Source organism: Bombus vosnesenskii, unplaced genomic scaffold (genome assembly GCF_011952255.1).
Source record: "Bombus vosnesenskii isolate JDL3184/JDL3185 unplaced genomic scaffold, Bvos_JDL3184-5_v1.1 scf7180000015038, whole genome shotgun sequence".
NCBI classification, from domain to species: domain Eukaryota; kingdom Metazoa; phylum Arthropoda; class Insecta; order Hymenoptera; family Apidae; genus Bombus; species Bombus vosnesenskii.
The window spans coordinates 1-11,531 of NW_022883790.1; the positions used below are offsets into that span (position 1 = coordinate 1).

The following is an 11,531-nucleotide window of genomic DNA, read 5'->3' on the forward strand; positions in this document are numbered from 1 at the left end:
AAATGAATTTGCCAAGATTTTCAGCTTTTAGATAATTATTCATGTATCTTCCTCATCAAGTTTGATAGAAATTATTACTATCGTAATCAGAGCAAAGATTAAGATATGTAAGATCATTTCTCTGGATATGACACTCTTGTTTAATGAGTGATAAATGATACCATTCGAAATATCATATTTATATAATATATAATGATACTTATAAGTGTAATCACTTAATTACAGATATCTGAATTTTTCTCACTGTCACTGACATAGATACGTATTATCGTTCCTTAGATTACTTGACCAGTTTATTTCTTTCATCACTGTGTTATTATATAATAATAATAAATAGTCACATTAAATTAATTTAGTATGATTATGTTGTTTAATAATACGTGTTTCATTGCAAAATATTTAGCGATTGAAGGACTCATAGGAAACATGAAAGTGAAAGAATACTAGAATCTAGAGTTTACGATTTCAATTTCTTTAACGAGATATTTATCATATTACACAATTCCTGTAAATGTATTTGTAATTATATCGCCGAAGAATTGTATTTAATTAAGCTATGAAGTTATGGAATCGTGAGAAGGATTATTTTTATAGAACTGTCTAATTTCCATTCGACATTGATTGATTACTCTTTTTTACATAATACCAGTTTTGTCATTCTTAATTAACAAATACCTCCAAAGGTTGAAGTTTCTAAAATTATCCATTAAATTCTGACAATAAAATAAAAATCCAAATTCTTCCTAAAGAGCTAGTGATCTGTAGTTAAAAGTTCGATTTTTCACATTTTTCAAGGTAAATTAAAAAAATTGTTTAATAGAGGAGGTACAAAATAAATGTATACAAACCTTTTTTCAGACGACATGGGCGGACTTCGTATTTGCAGCGGCCCTTGAAAATTACGAGTATATGTTTGGGGCACCAGCTTTGGATAAATATCCAGCTCTTCGAGCATTGAAGAAAAGGATTCATAGAATACCGGCCATTTCTGATTGGCTGATTAGGCGCCCATTCACAAACAGCTAAAAAGCTAAAAACGTGTGGAAAAAAGATGGAAAAAAGATGACCAGTACACCAGTATATATATATGTACGCTGGCATCGCTATGTTGGTAAATGTTCGATGTTATACGTGTCGTAAAATGTAACAGTTCTATTTAAAAAAAAAAATTTCGTTTCTATGAGTACGTTAAAAGTTTAACTATAAAAAGTCTCATCTGAGCTGTGTTCCTTTATGGAAGGTATTATTGTGTTTGAAAGAACACAATATATAATAAATGTATGTATGTTGTATAATAAATGTATGTTCTTTCGAAAAAAGTTCGAAAATTTTCTTTCTTTTATTCGTACTTAACTTTTTAATAAAATGCACGATTAATTCTTGTGTCTCGTTTAAACAGCTGTTGGTCTATCGTTATTTCGAATTATTTGAACATCGTGTGAATTTACTATTTAATTTTACAATATCATTTACTATATAATTTTACAATATCATTTACTATATAATTTTACAATATCAATATATAATTTACAATAAGTGAGGGAAAAATCATTGAATGTTATATCTAGATGTCTATATACTATTTTAAACAATACTTAACTCGAGATACTCGTTTCGTCTCTTCATGATACTTACTGGCAATACCCAGTACAAATATGATGTTCTTTGAAAATAAAAAATGGATTTGAAAACGTTAATGCACGTAAATTAAATTTGGTTTGGACATATATGACACAATTTGTATGGACAATGAAGAGTACGACTCTACGAATTTCGAGGTAAAAGTATTGATATATGTATCGATATTTCTGGTCGTTACAATATCTCTAATCAATACAAAGTTCTAACTGAATGTTAAACGTTAAAACGTTTAAAACGTTAAAATGTGTATCGAATCGTTGTAATTCCAAAGATGTCAATTGATGTAATGTAATAATAAAGTATAAAGTATAATAAAGTATAAAGTATAATAAAGTATAAAGTATAATAAAGTATAAAGTATAATAAAGTATAAAGTATAATTTCGTCTGTGGTATAATCTTTCTATTCCATTTTGTAACGTCGCACCGCGAGCAATATGGCAACCAGATGTCACCGGATACTCGCAGCGTATCCTCCATAGTTTCAAGTACCTTCCATAAATCTCATAGATGTCCTAGAAAAGGTCCTTCAAACCAAACAAACGTCTGTTTCCGAAGAATTTCTAAAGACTATTGTCTACCCCGACTGGACAAGGGAAAGTTAATTTTTCTCACGTATGCTGCAACTTTCCTCCCACTAACCACTTTCTCTCGAGGGCGGTTAAGACCCTTCGTTAACCAATTAACAACGAAGCCACTTCCTTCACTCTCCTAACTAAAATCGTCACCAACAAATCCGATGGTCCCGTGCGCTAGACACACCCATCCTTAGCTTTCCTCCGAAACAGCATCGTCTCCCAAGACAGTTCTGATTTCACATCCTTCGAACGGTCAATATCCTTCCACCGGATAGGACACACCCACAGATCAGTCACTCATTCATCTCGTACATATTCTCAACGCAGTTCGCTGTGGAGTGCCGAAGCGTGCAGACGTGTCTCTAGTGCCCAGCGTAGTTCGAAAACAACACGTGTCGCCCAAACGTCGAAAGAGAACACAGCTAAGTGCCCCTTACCCCCTAGGGAGAAGAAAATCCCACGCACCTAACCCCAACACGAATACTAGCCTCACAGCCTCACGACTAGTTGTTCATTCCGAATTAACTAGCTCGATGATGGCCCAGCAACCGCGACCAGGCTCTCCGGAGCAGACTCGCAGCTACCCCGAGCTACCCCCCCCCGTGGCAGAAGTGTAGCAGAACTCTCCGCACTAACGACGCTAACACTACAAAGAAGAGGAAAATAGAACCAGCAACGCAAATAAACACACACAACAGGTTCGCCGTATTGGAATCCTCAAACGACGCCATGGAAATCGTAGAACCGCCATCAAACCAACACTCACAGAGAATCCCCCCTCCCCCACCAATTTTTGTGGACGACGTCATTGACATACAGACAATGACCAAGTCCCTAGAGAGAGATACCAGCAAGGAGGAATATAACCTTAAGATAAGCAACAACAAGGTGAAAATACTACCGACGAACCCAGAAGCTTACAGAAAACTCACCAAGACACTCAGGACCCTGAACGCCAACTTCCACACCTACCAACTTAAACAGGAAAGGCCTTTCCGGGTGGTCCTACGAAACATACACCACTCAGCAGATATAGACGAACTAAAATACGAACTCTCAAAACTCGGCCACGAAGTCGTCAACGTAAGTAATATAAGGCATAGAGTCTCGAAAGACCCGTTATCCTTATTCTTCCTAGACATTAAACAAAAACCGAACAATAAGGAAATATATAACATCAGTCGCCTAATGAACGCGATAGTAAAGATCGAACCACCGCTCGTGAAAAAAGAAATAGTGCAGTGCAAAAGGTGCCAAAGGTACGGTCATACGCAGAAATACTGCAACCATACTTTCCGCTGCGTTAAATGCGCAGGCTCTCACTCCACTGACCAGTGCGCCAAATCACCGGAAACCCCAGCGAAATGCATCCACTGCCAAGGGGACCACCCTGCCAACTACAAAGGCTGCCCAGCATATAAAACACTATACACGAACAGGTACCCTAAGCTCAGAGCAAAAGAGGTATCCAACCAAACACCCAGCCCGCCGAAATTCACTACTACCCCAACCCCCTCAACCAACCAAACGCACAGTCCTACCAAATTCATCTCCACCTCAACCTCCTATGCCCAAGCAGTACAAGGCATCCAAAATAACCCGAACAGCCAAAGGAACCTTCCCCAAAACAGTGACCCCAACCCACCAAACACAGACAACTCCTCAAGGCTTGAAAAGCTAATAGAGAAACAATCGGAGCAAATAAATCACTTGCTATCGCTACTAACACTCATCGTGGAAAAATTAGCACGCCCCGACTCAAAATAAAACCAAGGCGCATAGCACTCTGGAACGCCAACGGTCTAGCGCAACACAAACTTGAACTAGAACTCTTCTTAAAACACCAGCAAATCGACGTAATGCTCGTGTCGGAAACCCACTTCACCGACAAGAGCTACCTGAAAATAAATGGTTACAAATTCTACCATACCCAACACCCCAGCGGAAAGGCCCACGGTGGCACCGGAATAATAATCAAAGCAAGTATTAAGCACTACGAACTCCCATCATTCCAGAAAGACTACCTCCAAGCAACAAACGTAGCAATAGAAGACTGTCATGGCTCAATCACCACCTCAGCAGTATACTGCCCTCCCAGACACTCCATCGCCAAAGAAGACTTTGATAACTTCCTGGACACCCTGGGCAACAGATTCATAGTTGGAGGAGACTATAACGCCAAGCACATCCAATGGGGCAGCAGACTGATTACAGCAAGAGGCAAAAACCTCTTAAACAGCATAACAAACAACAACCTCAACTACCTCACCACATACGAACCCACATACTGGCCCACTGACACCAACAAAATACCAGATCAACTCCTCGGCTGATCTCTCCTCCGATCATTCTCCCGTGATAGCAACAGTCAGTTCAACAATCATCGAGAATACACCTAATGGCACCATTCACAACCAACACACCAACTGGCAGCTCTTCAGAGAAGTCTTTACACACTCAACCTCAGCCTTCACCCCACTAAAAACAAAGGAAGATATCGAAGCAGCCACGGAATACTTAAACACGAGCATAATAAACGCAATCCGCCTCTCCACACCGACAAAGCCATCTAACAGCAAACAAGAATATCCCCATTACATACTAAAAAAAATAGCAGAAAAACGAAGACTAAGAAGAGTATGGCAGACCCATAGAACACCGGAGGACAAACGCAAACTTAACAACGCAACTAGAAAGCTATCCAGAACCCTAAGAAACTATAAAAACGACTGTTTCCATAAATACCTCGCCAGCTTATCCCCCACAGCCGACGCCAACTACTCACTATGGAAGGCCTCCAGGAAACTCACACGCCCCCCACAAATAATCCCACCTATCCGCCGTCCGCAAGGTGGATGGGCGCGAAGCCCTATAGAAAAAGCCGACCTGTTTGCAAAACACTTGTCAAAAGTATTCAAACCCCATTCCCCCCAAACCGCCGCGGACGTTACTGAATACCTGCACACCCCCTTCCAAATGTCCCCTCCTATCGAACCCTTCTCCTCTGCTGAGACTATAGAAACAATCAGTCGCCTAAACCCCAAGAAAGCAGCAGGACACGACCTAATAGGCAATAGAGCAATCAAGGAACTTCCCACAAAGGGATAGCACTCATCACATCGATTTTTAATGCTATCCTTCGCCTGGAACACTATCCTAAGGCTTGGAAAATCTCATTGATTACCCTCATCCCTAAACCCGGTAAACCGATATACGAAACCTGCTCCTATCGCCCAATCAGTCTTTTACCTACCCTGTCCAAACTATTCGAGAAGATGCTCACGAACCGACTCCTTCCAATCCTAGAGAACTTGAAAACACTCCCAGATCACCAATTCGGCTTCCGAAAACATCATTCTACAGTAGAGCAAATCCACCGCCTAACTCATACGATCAGCCAAACACTCGAAAAGAAAAAATATTGCTCAGCGGTCTTCCTAGACATCCAACAGGCATTCGATAAAGTATGGCATGAAGGGCTACTATACAAACTTAAAAAGATCCTACCCCACCCCTACTACTCCATCCTAAAATCTTACCTAACCAATAGGCAATTCATGGTTAAATACCTAGACGCCACTTCCGCAACATTCCCAATAGAAGCCGGCATACCCCAAGGTAGTGTCCTCGGACCCCTACTGTACTCCATCTACACTGCCGACCTACCTATATCAAATGATATAACAATAGCGACATTTGCAGACGACACAGCGCTATTAGCTTCCCACGCTGACCCGGTAATAGCCTCATCCACTCTCCAGCGAAGTCTCGACTCCATGGAAAAGTGGTTTCACAAATGGGGCTTCAAAGTCAACGAAAAGAAATCCACACATGTAACCTTCACGCTCCGAAAACAAACCTGCCCCCAGGTCACCATCAACAATGCAACAGTTCCTAGCAGGGACACAGTCCGATACCTGGTCATGACCCTGGACAGGAGACTAACGTGGAAGACACACATCTCAGATAAAAGGAAGCAACTAAAGGACAAACTAAAAAAACTCTATTGGCTCACGGGCCGACGCTCCAAACTAAATATACAGAATAAAATTACCCTCTACAAGACCGTAATAAAACCTGTCTGGACCTACGGAATCCAACTATGGGGAACAGCAAGTAACTCCAACATTGAAATACTCCAACGCTTTCAATCGAAAACGCTAAGATCCCTAATTGACGCATCTTGGTATGTAACCAATGAAACAATACACCGCGACCTCAAGATACCCACCGTCAAAGAGGAAATAGCAAAATATAGCAACAGATACAGCAAAAGAATCAACAAACACCGAAACCCCCTAATCACTGGACTACTCGATACGACGGACCAGACTCGCAGGCTGAAGAGGCACTACCCGCTAGATCTAAACGTCAGATTCATTTAATTATCCAAACTAAGCATATGCACTTACTTATAATACTTATAAATTATACCTATCTATAATAGTATTAACTTATTGTAAATAAACAGCCATGTCACTGCGCCACGCCAGAAAAATTACTGAAAATTCTCAACGCGAGAATTGATTGTAATTTCAACAAATAAATAAAAAAAAAATATTCTCAACGCGAGAATTAATTGTAATTTCAACAAATAAATAAAAAAAAAATCTCGTACATACGCACCAGCGTAACTGCCTTCGTTATAAGTTGTTGGAATAAACGGTGAAATATCACTTACTATACAGTGTCATATTCATTTAACCACCTCTTATCTTAACCGAAACAGGGAAACGACTACTTCGCGGAGTCGATTCACCGAATCGTAGCGAGAATTTACGCCTCTCGCTACTGCGACTGCGTCTCTCCACGAACGGTCGTAACACATTGATCGACAGAAGTACTAAACTCTAATAACATAAATTTATATATTTTCTATTTCCCAGCCACCAGTTTTATAGATTTTTCTATCTTCTGTACTACTTTTATCCCTTTTATTTTTTCTTACATGAGATTATTGTAAATTTAATATCATTTGTTCGCAATATTTGTTATTTATCTTTCCTTGAATTTGAAATTTCGCGCTTCAATGTTGTGTGTTGTTCGACGTTTTATCGAACGATGTTTATCGAACTAGTTTATGAATACATACATAATCATTAAAGAATCTATAAACCTTACTAGTTTGTTTTTACTAAGTTTTGTTACAGAAAACATGTTCTCATAAATTTTCAACTTTAATTTATGGAAATTTATTAACCTTAAACTATAAAATCATTCAATGAGTCTTCCCGGATGTTTTTATGTAGTCATAGTTTCACATATCAGCACAGCTCCACCAATAGGATAAGAGTTACGTGGAAGCAACAGGGGGGAAGAAGAACATATAGAGATCTAAAGGTTATTTTTGTCTCATTCAAGTTTCTGTTAACCGGCTTGGAAATTTCCTGTGCTTGTTTCGACTTTGAAGTCTTAAAAAAAAAATTGTAAGTAAATAGTATATATATAGTATATATATCCTGAATCAAAGTTTCTCTTTATAAATAATAAACCGTTTAAAAACTATATTTTGTATGTTTTTTCCTTATTCATAATTAAATAATAAATATGAAATACTTCTACAGAAAGCCGACATCCTTCAATTAACCGAACAGCAGATGATTTAAAAATTAGTAGTTGAAAGAAATAAATGTTATTACATGTTCATAATTGATCGATAAATTTAAGTATACAATTAGAAAATGTTTCTTCTTTATTGATAACTAAATAATACAGATAAGATACAAGATACTTGTACGAAAAGTCGGCGCGTCGTTCAATTAACGGAACAGCAGAGGATTTGAAAATTAGTAGTTGAAAGAAATAAATGTTATCATATGTTCATAATTGATCGATAAATTTAAGTATGCAATTAGAAAATGTTTCTTAAGTTTGGAAGAATATATAATCATGCTGAATGTTTTGTAGTTACGAAAGTTGTATACAAACATACATTGTACATACGACTAGTAATGGTACTAAATTACTGTTAGAGGGTCTTGGGTGTATAGAACCATATGGTTAAATTAAATGCTAGAGATAACGAATCGTGCGAATGTAATTAATATTTTGAAATGCGTTGTTTGCATTAATTGATAGTTTTCTTATAAACTTTTTTATAAACAATTTCATTGCTATAGAAAAAAGATAAATGCCGGTAATATGTCTATCCTACTTAAATAGAAAGTGCAATATTTTGTTATAATATTTGGCGCAAGTTTATACATTATTACATCCAAAAATAATATTCTTTTTATATCTAAGCTATATTAAAATATAAAGATACAAATAGCTATGCGAGTAGTTAGTAGTTGATGCTTTTTACTTAAATTGTCTTATACTTCATAATTTGTAATAATATAATTCTTGTCATCAATGATTCTTTGTTTTTACTTTGTATATATTATACTTCCAGGAAGATGCCGCTCTATAAATTGACTTACTTCACAGTTACGGCATTGGCAGAACCAATCCGTTCTTCTTCAGCTATGCTAGTATTCCATTTGAAGATGAACGTATCAGAAAGGACGTCTGGCCAGAAATAAAGCCCTGTAAGCTTAAAATTTAAAGAAGTTCTGTTTCTTAAATCTCATCTTTCCTAATTTAACTAAAGTAGCTAAATAAAGTAGAACACAATTATGCAGAGTATAACAGAGATTATTGTTTACTCTCCATTGCTCTATAAGATATGTGGGAGGACAATAGGTATTGTTAAGGAGACAATGCCCTTTGTTTGCTGATAAATTATCAATAAATTAAATTATATCTTTCCAAAACAGATAACAGGAAGCTAGATATTTAAGAAGCATCATAATCTGTTTGTTCGATAGAATCTTTGATTCTATTAGTTGTATGTTTTTAGTGACTCCTTATGGCCTGCTTCCTATGCTCGTAGCTGATAGAAGGAAGGTTGCTCAGTCTACAGCTATTTGCCGTTACTTAGCCAAACAATATGACTTAGCTGGAAAGACTGACTGGGCAAATCTTCATATTGATGCCACTGTTGATACTATTCATGATATTCGTCATAGTGAGTATCCAGTGCTGTTTTGCATAAATCTTATGAGAATCTTGATAACAGAATGTACATATCTGTTCAGGTATTTATTAGTTGAAATCCGATTTAATATTTGATTTAATCGAACGATACACGTATGTCAACAATACAAGACAAAGCATTAAAAAGGATTGTAATTCTATCTTCAGTATCATTTAAATTTCGCACAACACTGTATTCAAATTAGTATAACATTAGCGAATAGTATTTAACTGAAAACAAATTTTCAGAAATTGCCGCCTTCCACTATGAGGAGGACGAGAAGGTCAAAGCTGCAAAACGCAAGGCTGCTGAAGAGACGCTGCCGTTCATTTTAGAACGTTTGGACCAGCAAGTGAAGGAAAATGACGGCTACTTCTACGATGGTACTCTCTCTTGGACTGATTTAACATTCGTTGCTCTGCTCGATTATTTGAACTTTATGTACAAATCTGATCTGATCGAGAATTACGAGAATCTGAAGCTGCTGGAGAAAAAGGTCCTCCTTCTGCCCAAGATCAAAAACTGGATTGAGAGACGCCCAGTTAGCGAATTCTAAACTTCACGATTGCTTATGGTTTTATAAGCGTTTAAAGATTACGGTCTTAGTGTGTTGAGAGAATGAAGAACGAATCGTGTTGATGGAAGTTTGTATGGAATATACTGATTGCTTTTAACATTCATTAGTTCCAGTTATTACCGATATTTTTGTCATTTAGTTAGGGTTTTCCCTTTAGATTACATTGTGATAGAGAACTATTATTTGTGTATTCCTACAGAAACATACGAACTATATAAACTGTTGACACGATGTTGTGCTTTTGTATTATAGAGATAATAATAAAACCATCAAACAATCATTAATTATGTTTTTTATTATATTCATTAAGAATTGAAGATTACCTCCTTGGTGATCTTGATAATATCGTATTTTACAAATGTTGAACAAAAAAAAATGTATGATTATTTTATTCAATACGTTATGAGGGTTGCTTTAAAAAAATACGAGTTACATATTTCTTTGAAAAAAGCATGATTTTTATCGATACAATAATGTTCTTCTGTTATCGCTTTAAAGTTGAGTACTTCGTTGATTACACGAGAGAACTCGCCTACAGCAAACAAGATACGACCGTGTGTAAAGTAATTAATCTGTTTGCTCGTTGCTAGCTACACATAAGGCTTGCGTAAAAAAAAATATGCATTTCAGTTCAGGCGGAGAATTATGTAGGAAGTCATTTTGTCGATCAATAACTTAGTTAATAAAAGATCAAATTTTCATGTACATAAATGTAAGTAACGTTCAAGTATTAATCATTACATACAATTTTTGTATAATTCGATATCTTGGTCACTTACATCTTACAAATGATATATAGATAATATTTATGAGATACATTGGAGCTATCTTTTAGTTAACGTCATTTTTTCTTGTTTTCTCTGTACTTTTACTATTCTTCCAAAAATATCAAAGGATCGATGACTTCAAATTAAACTAGAATTGCTTCGGTATATTGTCAATCAATGGCTATTTGTATTCACATCTATATCAAAGGAAAACCGATTGCAAAATTAATTATCCTTGCAACTCCGCAATCTGAAACTATGTGTGATCGACCTTGAAGATGACAAATCTCAATGTTTGAAGTAGTACAAAAAGATGATAATTTAATTTCGCTTTATCAAACTGTACAAAATTTGTATACACATACAGAAAAAAAACGGAGTTCAAACATTAATCAACATGAATTATCGGTTATTATTGCTGAGTAATTATTAGGATTAGAGTTTTGGAGTATCGATCGTATCGAGTTTTAACTATCGGTTTCCGCAATTTATTGTTTTTTTAATTATGTCTAAATGGTATCAGTTTTTGAATATTTTATAGTTTACACTCCAACATACTGACGTAAGCTATCGAAAATAATTGTAAATTATGCAATATCATTTTTTTTATATTTCAATAATCTAAATTTTAATCTATTTTTTGTATTTAACATCCCTTTTTTATTGTTCTTGTACGTTCTTCAAAAAATCTTAATTTTTTTTTGGATAAAATCTTGTGTGAATTTACAAAAAATACGATTCTTCGTTTAATTTTTTTCCCTTATTGTCTTTACATATTTGGAGTTTAAACGCGTTATAAGTACGTTTTTTTTTAACATGATTACGTAGAATTCTTATTCTGAATAAATTATTTGTTTCCGCTTCATAACTGTTTCTAAATTACAGTGCATTTAATCTTGAAATGCACAGTAACATTTTATACTTTTTACGTTCTAAGGAATTTTCAGGATC

General features: G+C 36.2%; 1 pseudogene; it reads left to right on the forward strand.

Annotated features, from left to right (window-relative positions):
- Window positions 1–7,532: 7,532 nt before the first annotated feature.
- On the forward strand, window positions 7,533–10,097 carry LOC117240874 (annotated as a pseudogene).
- The last annotated feature ends 1,434 nt before the right edge of the window (window positions 10,098–11,531 follow it).